Below are 7,500 nucleotides of genomic sequence, written 5' to 3'. Positions count from 1 at the left end.
GAGGCCAGTCAGCCCCTCGGGCCTGTTACACAGCACACGGAGCAGAGGCCCAGTCAGCCCCTCGGGCCTGTTACACAGCACACGGAGCAGAGGCCCAGTCAGCCCCTCGAGCCTGTTACACGGAGCAGAGGCCCAGTCAGCCCCTCGAGCCTGTTACACAGCACACGGAGCAGAGGCCCAGTCAGCCCCTCGAGCCTGTTACACAGCACACGGAGCAGAGGCCCATTCAGCCCCTCGAGCCTGTTACACAGCACACCGGAGCAGAGGCCCATTCAGCCCCTCGAGCCTGTTACACAGCACACGGAGCAGAGGCCCAGTCAGCCCCTCGGGCCTGTTACACAGCACACGGAGCAGAGGCCCAGTCAGCCCCTCGGGCCTGTTACACAGCACACGGAGCAGAGGCCCAGTCAGCCCCTCGAGCCTGTTACACGGAGCAGAGGCCCAGTCAGCCCCTCGAGCCTGTTACACGGAGCAGAGGCCCAGTCAGCCCCTCGAGCCTGTTACACGGAGCAGAGGCCCAGTCAGCCCCTCGAGCCTGTTACACGGAGCAGAGGCCCAGTCAGCCCTCGAGCCTGTTACACGGAGCAGAGGCCCAGTCAGCCCCTCGGGCCTGTTACACGGAGCAGAGGCCCAGTCAGCCCCTCGGGCCTGTTACACGGAGCAGAGGCCCAGTCAGCCCCTCGGCCTGTTACACGGAGCAGAGGCCCAGTCAGCCCCTCGGGCCTGTTACACAGCACACGGAGCAGAGGCCCAGTCAGCCCCTCGGCCTGTTACACAGCACACGGAGCAGAGGCCCAGTCAGCCCCTCGAGCCTGTTACACGTAGCAGAGGCCCAGTCAGCCCCTCGGGCCTGTTACACGGAGCAGAGGCCCAGTCAGCCCCTCGAGCCTGTTACACGGAGCAGAGGCCCAGTCAGCCCCTCGAGCCTGTTACACGGAGCAGAGGCCCAGTCAGCCCCTCGAGCCTGTTACACGGAGCAGAGGCCCAGTCAGCCCCTCGAGCCCTGTTACACGGAGCAGAGGCCCAGTCAGCCCCTCGGGCCTGTTACACGGAGCAGAGGCCCAGTCAGCCCCTCGAGCCTGTTACACTTAGCAGAGGCCCAGTCAGCCCCTCGGGCCTGTTACACAGCACACAGAGCAGAGGCCCAGTCAGCCCCTCGAGCCTGTTACACGGAGCAGAGGCCCAGTCAGCCCCTCGAGCCTGTTACACGGAGCAGAGGCCCAGTCAGCCCCTCGAGCCTGTTACACAGCACACGGAGCAGAGGCCCATTCAGCCCCTCGAGCCTGTTACACAGCACACGGAGCAGAGGCCCATTCAGCCCCTCCTCGAGCCTGTTACACAGCACACGGAGCAGAGGCCCAGTCAGCCCCTCGGGCCTGTTACACAGCACACGGAGCAGAGGCCCATTCAGCCCCTCGAGCCTGTTACACAGCACACGGAGCAGAGGCCCAGTCAGCCCCTCGAGCCTGTTACACAGCACACGGAGCAGAGGCCCATTCAGCCCCTCCTCGAGCCTGTTACACAGCACACGGAGCAGAGGCCCAGTCAGCCCTCGGGCCTGTTACACAGCACACGGAGAGGAGGCCCATTCAGCCCCTCAAGCCTGTTACACGGAGCAGAGGCCCATTCAGCCGCTCGAGCCTGTTACACAGCACACTGAGCAGAGGCCCATTCAGCCCCTCGGGCCTGTTACACAGCACACGGAGCAGAGGCCCATTCAGCCCCTCGAGCCCGTTACACAGCACACGGAGCAGAGGCCCATTCAGCCCCTCCTCGAGCCTGTTACACAGCACACGGAGCAGAGGCCCATTCAGCCCCTCGAGCCTGTTACACAGCACACAGAGCAGAGGCCCATTCAGCCCCTCCTGGAGCCTGTTACACAGCACACGGAGCAGAGGCCCAGTCAGCCCCTCGAGCCTGTTACACAGCACACGGAGCAGAGGCCCAGTCAGCCCCTCGAGCCTGTTACACAGCACACGGAGCAGAGGCCCAGTCAGCCCCTCGAGCCTGTTACACAGCACACGGAGCAGAGGCCCAGTCAGCCCCTCGAGCCTGTTACACAGCACACGGAGCAGAGGCCCAGTCAGCCCCTCGAGCCTGTTACACGGAGCAGAGGCCCAGTCAGCCCCTCGAGCCTGTTACACGGAGCAGAGGCCCAGTCAGCCCCTCGAGCCTGTTACACGGAGCAGAGGCCCAGTCAGCCCCTCGAGCCTGTTACACGGAGCAGAGGCCCAGTCAGCCCCTCGGCCTGTTACATGGAGCAGAGGCCCAGTCAGCCCCTCGAGCCTGTTACACAGCACACGGAGCAGAGGCCCAGTCAGCCCCTCGAGCCTGTTACACAGCACACGGAGCAGAGGCCCATTCAGCCCCTCGAGCCTGTTACACAGCACACGGAGCAGAGGCCCAGTCAGCCCCTCGAGCCTGTTACACAGCACACGGAGCAGAGGCCCATTCAGCCCCTCGAGCCTGTTACACAGCACACGGAGCAGAGGCCCAGTCAGCCCCTCGAGCCTGTTACACAGCACACGGAGCAGAGGCCCAGTCAGCCCCTCGAGCCTGTTACACAGCACACGGAGCAGAGGCCCATTCAGCCCCTCGAGCCTGTTACACAGCACACGGAGCAGAGGCCCAGTCAGCCTCTCGAGCCTGTTACACAGCACACGGAGCAGAGGCCCAGTCAGCCCCTCGAGCCTGTTACACAGCACACGGAGCAGAGGCCCATTCAGCCCCCTCCTCGAGCCTGTTACACAGCACACGGAGCAGAGGCCCAGTCAGCCCCTCGGGCCTGTTACACAGCACACGGAGCAGAGGCCCAGTCAGCCCTCGAGCCTGTTACACGGCACACGGAGCAGAGGCCCAGTCAGCCCCTCGAGCCTGTTACACGGAGCAGAGGCCCCAGTCAGCCCCTCGAGCCTGTTACACAGCACACGGAGCAGAGGCCCAGTCAGCCCTCGGGCCTGTTACACAGCACACGGAGCAGAGGCCCAGTCAGCACCCTCGAGCCTGTTACACAGCACACGGAGCAGAGGCCCAGTCAGCCCCTCGGGCCTGTTACACAGCACACGGAGCAGAGGCCCAGTCAGCCCCTCGAGCCTGTTACACAGCACACGGAGCAGAGGCCCAGTCAGCCCCTCGAGCCTGTTACACGGAGCAGAGGCCCAGTCAGCCCCTCGAGCCTGTTACACGGAGCAGAGGCCCAGTCACCCCTCGAGCCTGTTACACGGAGCAGAGGCCCAGTCAGCCCCTCGAGCCTGTTACACGGAGCAGAGGCCCAGTCAGCCCCTCGAGCCTGTTACACGGAGCAGAGGCCAGTCAGCCCCTCGAGCCTGTTACACGGAGCAGAGGCCCAGTCAGCCCCTCGAGCCTGTTACACGGAGCAGAGGCCCAGTCAGCCCCTCGAGCCTGTTACACAGCACACGGAGCAGAGGCCCAGTCAGCCCCTCGAGCCTGTTACACGGAGCAGAGGCCCAGTCAGCCCCTCGGGCCTGTTACACGGAGCAGAGGCCCAGTCAGCCCCTCGAGCCTGTTACACAGCACACGGAGCAGAGGCCCAGTCAGCCCCTCGAGCTGTTACACAGCACACGGAGCAGAGGCCCAGTCAGCCCCTCGAGCCTGTTACACGGAGCAGAGGCCCAGTCAGCCCCTCGGGCCTGTTACACGGAGCAGAGGCCCAGTCAGCCCCTCGAGCCTGTTACACGGAGCAGAGGCCCAGTCAGCCCCTCGAGCCTGTTACACGGAGCAGAGGCCCAGTCAGCCCCTCGAGCCTGTTACCACGGAGCAGAGGCCCAGTCAGGCCCCTCGAGCCTGTTACACGGAGCAGAGGCCCAGTCAGCCCTCGAGCCTGTTACACGGAGCAGAGGCCCAGTCAGCCCCTCGAGCCTGTTACACGGAGCAGAGGCCCAGTCAGCCCCTCGAGCCTGTTACACAGCACACGGAGCAGAGGCCCAGTCAGCCCCTCGAGCCTGTTACACAGCACACGGAGCAGAGGCCCAGTCAGCCCCTCGAGCCTGTTACACGGAGCAGAGGCCCCGTCAGCCCCTCGAGCCTGTTACACGGAGCAGAGGCCCAGTCAGCCCCTCGAGCCTGTTACACGGAGCAGAGGCCCAGTCAGCCCCTCGAGCCTGTTACACGGAGCAGAGGCCCAGTCAGCCCCTCGAGCCTGTTACACGGAGCAGAGGCCCAGTCAGCCACTCGAGCCTGTTACACGGAGCAGAGGCCCAGTCAGCCCTCGAGCCTGTTACACTTAGCAGAGGCCCAGTCAGCCCCTCGGGCCTGTTACACAGCACACAGAGCAGAGGCCCAGTCAGCCCTCGAGCCTGTTACCCGGAGCAGAGGCCCAGTCAGCCCCTCGAGCCTGTTACACGGAGCAGAGGCCCAGTCAGCCCCTCGAGCCTGTACACGGAGCAGAGGCCCAGTCAGCCCCTCGAGCCTGTTACACAGCACACGGAGCAGAGGCCCATTCAGCCCCTCGAGCCTGTTACACAGCACACGGAGCAGAGGCCCATTCAGCCCCTCCTCGAGCCTGTTACACAGCACACGGAGCAGAGGCCCAGTCAGCCCCTCGGGCCTGTTACACAGCACACGGAGCAGAGGCCCATTCAGCCCCTCGAGCCTGTTACACAGCACACGGAGCAGAGGCCCAGTCAGCCCCTCGAGCCTGTTACACAGCACACGGAGCAGAGGCCCATTCAGCCCCTCCTCGAGCCTGTTACACAGCACACGGAGCAGAGGCCCAGTCAGCCCCTCGGGCCTGTTACACAGCACACGGAGAGGAGGCCCATTCAGCCCCTCAAGCCTGTTACAACGGAGCAGAGGCCCATTCAGCCGCTCGAGCCTGTTACACAGCACACTGAGCAGAGGCCCATTCAGCCCCTCGGGCCTGTTACACAGCACACGGAGCAGAGGCCCATTCAGCCCCTCGAGCCCGTTACACAGCACACGGAGCAGAGGCCCATTCAGCCCCTCCTCGAGCCTGTTACACAGCACACGGAGCAGAGGCCCATTCAGCCCCTCGAGCCTGTTACACAGCACACGGAGCAGAGGCCCATTCAGCCCCTCCTGGAGCCTGTTACACAGCACACGGAGCAGAGACCCAGTCAGCCCCTCGAGCCTGTTACACAGCACACGGAGCAGAGGCCCAGTCAGCCCCTCGAGCCTGTTACACGGAGCAGAGGCCCAGCCAGCCCCTCGAGCCTGTTACATAGCACACGGAGCAGAGGCCCAGTCAGCCCCTCGAGCCTGTTACACAGCACACGGAGCAGAGGCCCATTCAGCCCCTCAAGCCTGTTACACAGCACACGGAGCAGAGGCCCAGTCAGCCCCTCGAGCCTGTTACACAGCACACGGAGCAGAGGCCCATTCAGCCCCTCCTCCAGCCTGTTACACAGGAACAGGAGGAGGCCCATTCAGCTCCCTCCTCGAGTCTGTTACAGAGGGGCAGGAGGAGGCCCATTCAGCCCCCTCCTCGAGCCTGTTACACAGGAACAGGAGGCCCCATTCAGCCCCCTCCTCGAGCCTGTTACACAGGAACAGGAGGAGGCCCATTCAGCCCCTCCTCGAGCCTGTTACACAGGAACAGGAGGAGCCCCATTCAGCCCCCCTCGAGCCTGTTACACAGGAACAGGAGGAGGCCCATTCAGCCCCCTCCTCCAGCCTGTTACACAGGAACAGGAGGAGGCCCATTCAGCCCCCCCTCGAGCCTGTTACACAGGAACAGGATGAGGCCCATTCAGCCCCCTCCTCGTGCCTATTACACAGGAACAGGAGGAGGCCCATTCAGCCCCCTCCTCGAGCCTGTTACACAGGAACAGGAGGAGGCCCCATTCAGCCCCCTCCTCGAGCCTGTTACACAGGAACAGGAGGAGGCCCATTCAGCCCCCTCCTCGAGCCTGTTACACAGGAACAGGAGGAGGCCCATTCAGCCCCCCTCCTCGAGCCTGTTACACTGGAACAGGAGGAGGCCCATTCAGCCCCCTCCTCGAGCTGTGACACAGGAACAGGAGGAGGCCCATTCAGCCCCCTCCTCGAGCCTGTTACACAGGAACAGGAGGAGGCCCATTCAGCCCCCTCCTCGAGCCTGTTACACAGGAACAGGAGGAGGCCCATTCAGCCCCCTCCTCCAGCCTGTTACACAGGAACAGGAGGAGGCCCATTCAGCCCCCTCCTCGAGCCTGTTACACAGGAACAGGAGGAGGCCCATTCCAGCCCCCTCCTCGAGCCCGTTACTCAGGAACAGGAGGAGGCCCATTCAGCCCCCTCCTCGAGCCTGTTACACAGGAACAGGAGGAGGCCCATTCAGCCCCCTCCTCCTCGAGCCTGTTACACTTGAACAGGAGGAGGCCCATTCAGCCCCCTCCTCGGGCCTGTTACACAGGAACAGGAGGAGGCCCATTCAGCCCCCTCCTCGAGCCTGTTACACAGGAACAGGAGGAGGCCCATTCAGCCCCCTCCTCGAGCCTGTTACACAGGAACAGGAGGAGGCCCATTCAGCCCCCTCCTCGGGCCTGTTACACAGGAACAGGAGGAGGCCCATTCAGCCCCCTCCGACAGCGAGACGGAAAGGGAGCGCAAGAGAGCGAGGGAGCAGTGAGGGGAGGGGGTAGTGAGGGGGGTGGTGGGGAGGGGTTTGGACACGAGGATGAAATTTTAAAGTGCTCCGTGGGGGTCCTCACCCCCCCTCTCAGACCCTCCCCCACACCTTACCCCCTCACCTCCACCCAACCCCCCTCACCCAACCCCCCACCCCCTCACCCCCACCCACTCACCCCCTCACCCCCACCCCCTCACCCTCACCCCTTACCCCCTCACCCCTTACCCCCTCAACCAACCCCCTCACCCCACCCCCCACCCCCTCACCCCACCCCCCCTCACCCCACCCCCTCACCCTCACCCCTTACCCCCTCACCCCTTACCCCCTCAACCAACCCCCCTCATCCCACCCCCCACCCCATCACCCCCTCACCCCACCCCCTCACCCCACCCCCACCCCCTCACCCTACCCCCCACCCCATCACCCCCTCACCCCCACCCCTGACCCCCTCACCCTCACCCCCGCCCCCTCACCCCTCACCCTCACCCCCTCCCCCCACACCCCCACCCCCTCACCCCACACCCCCCTCACCCCATCCTCTGTCCCCCCCCCTCAGAACCCCCCTCACCCCCTCCCCTCCCTACCCCACCTCACCCCATCTCTTCTCTGACCCCCCCCCCCGAGCCCTCCGTCTTTAACGACCGTCTGCTTTTGCTCAGGATGTGAAACTTCGGGAGGCGCTGGGATTCGGAATGTGGATGAGCATCCGGAGAATAACAGCGTGACGGTCGTCCACAGCCTGGACCTGGTCAACGTCACCTTTCTCAACTTCATGGCCGTGCAGGAGGACACGGCCAGGTGAGGGGGGGGGGGGGTGGAGGAGGTGTGGGGAGGGGGGAGGGGTGGTGTGTGGGGGGGAGGGGGAGGGGGGAGTGGGGAGGGGGAATGTGGGGTGGGAGGGAGGAGTGTTG

The 7,500-nt window shown here is 64.7% G+C and overlaps 1 long non-coding RNA gene across 1 annotated transcript in view; it reads left to right on the top strand.

The window, feature by feature from the left end:
• LOC140400089 (uncharacterized) overlaps window positions 1–7,386 on the top strand; it is a 120,836-nt gene extending 113,450 nt beyond the window's left edge. Inside the window, exon 3 of the long non-coding RNA XR_011938044.1 lies at window positions 7,249–7,386. This is a non-coding gene — a long non-coding RNA (uncharacterized lncRNA). The remainder of the gene's footprint in view (window positions 1–7,248) is intronic.
• Window positions 7,387–7,500: the final 114 nt, after the last annotated feature.

The sequence above is a fragment of the Scyliorhinus torazame genome, chromosome 24 (assembly GCF_047496885.1).
Source record: "Scyliorhinus torazame isolate Kashiwa2021f chromosome 24, sScyTor2.1, whole genome shotgun sequence".
NCBI classification, from domain to species: Eukaryota; Metazoa; Chordata; class Chondrichthyes; order Carcharhiniformes; family Scyliorhinidae; genus Scyliorhinus; species Scyliorhinus torazame.
Note: the sequence above shows the minus strand (reverse complement) of the source record. Positions and strands in the feature narration are given on the sequence as shown.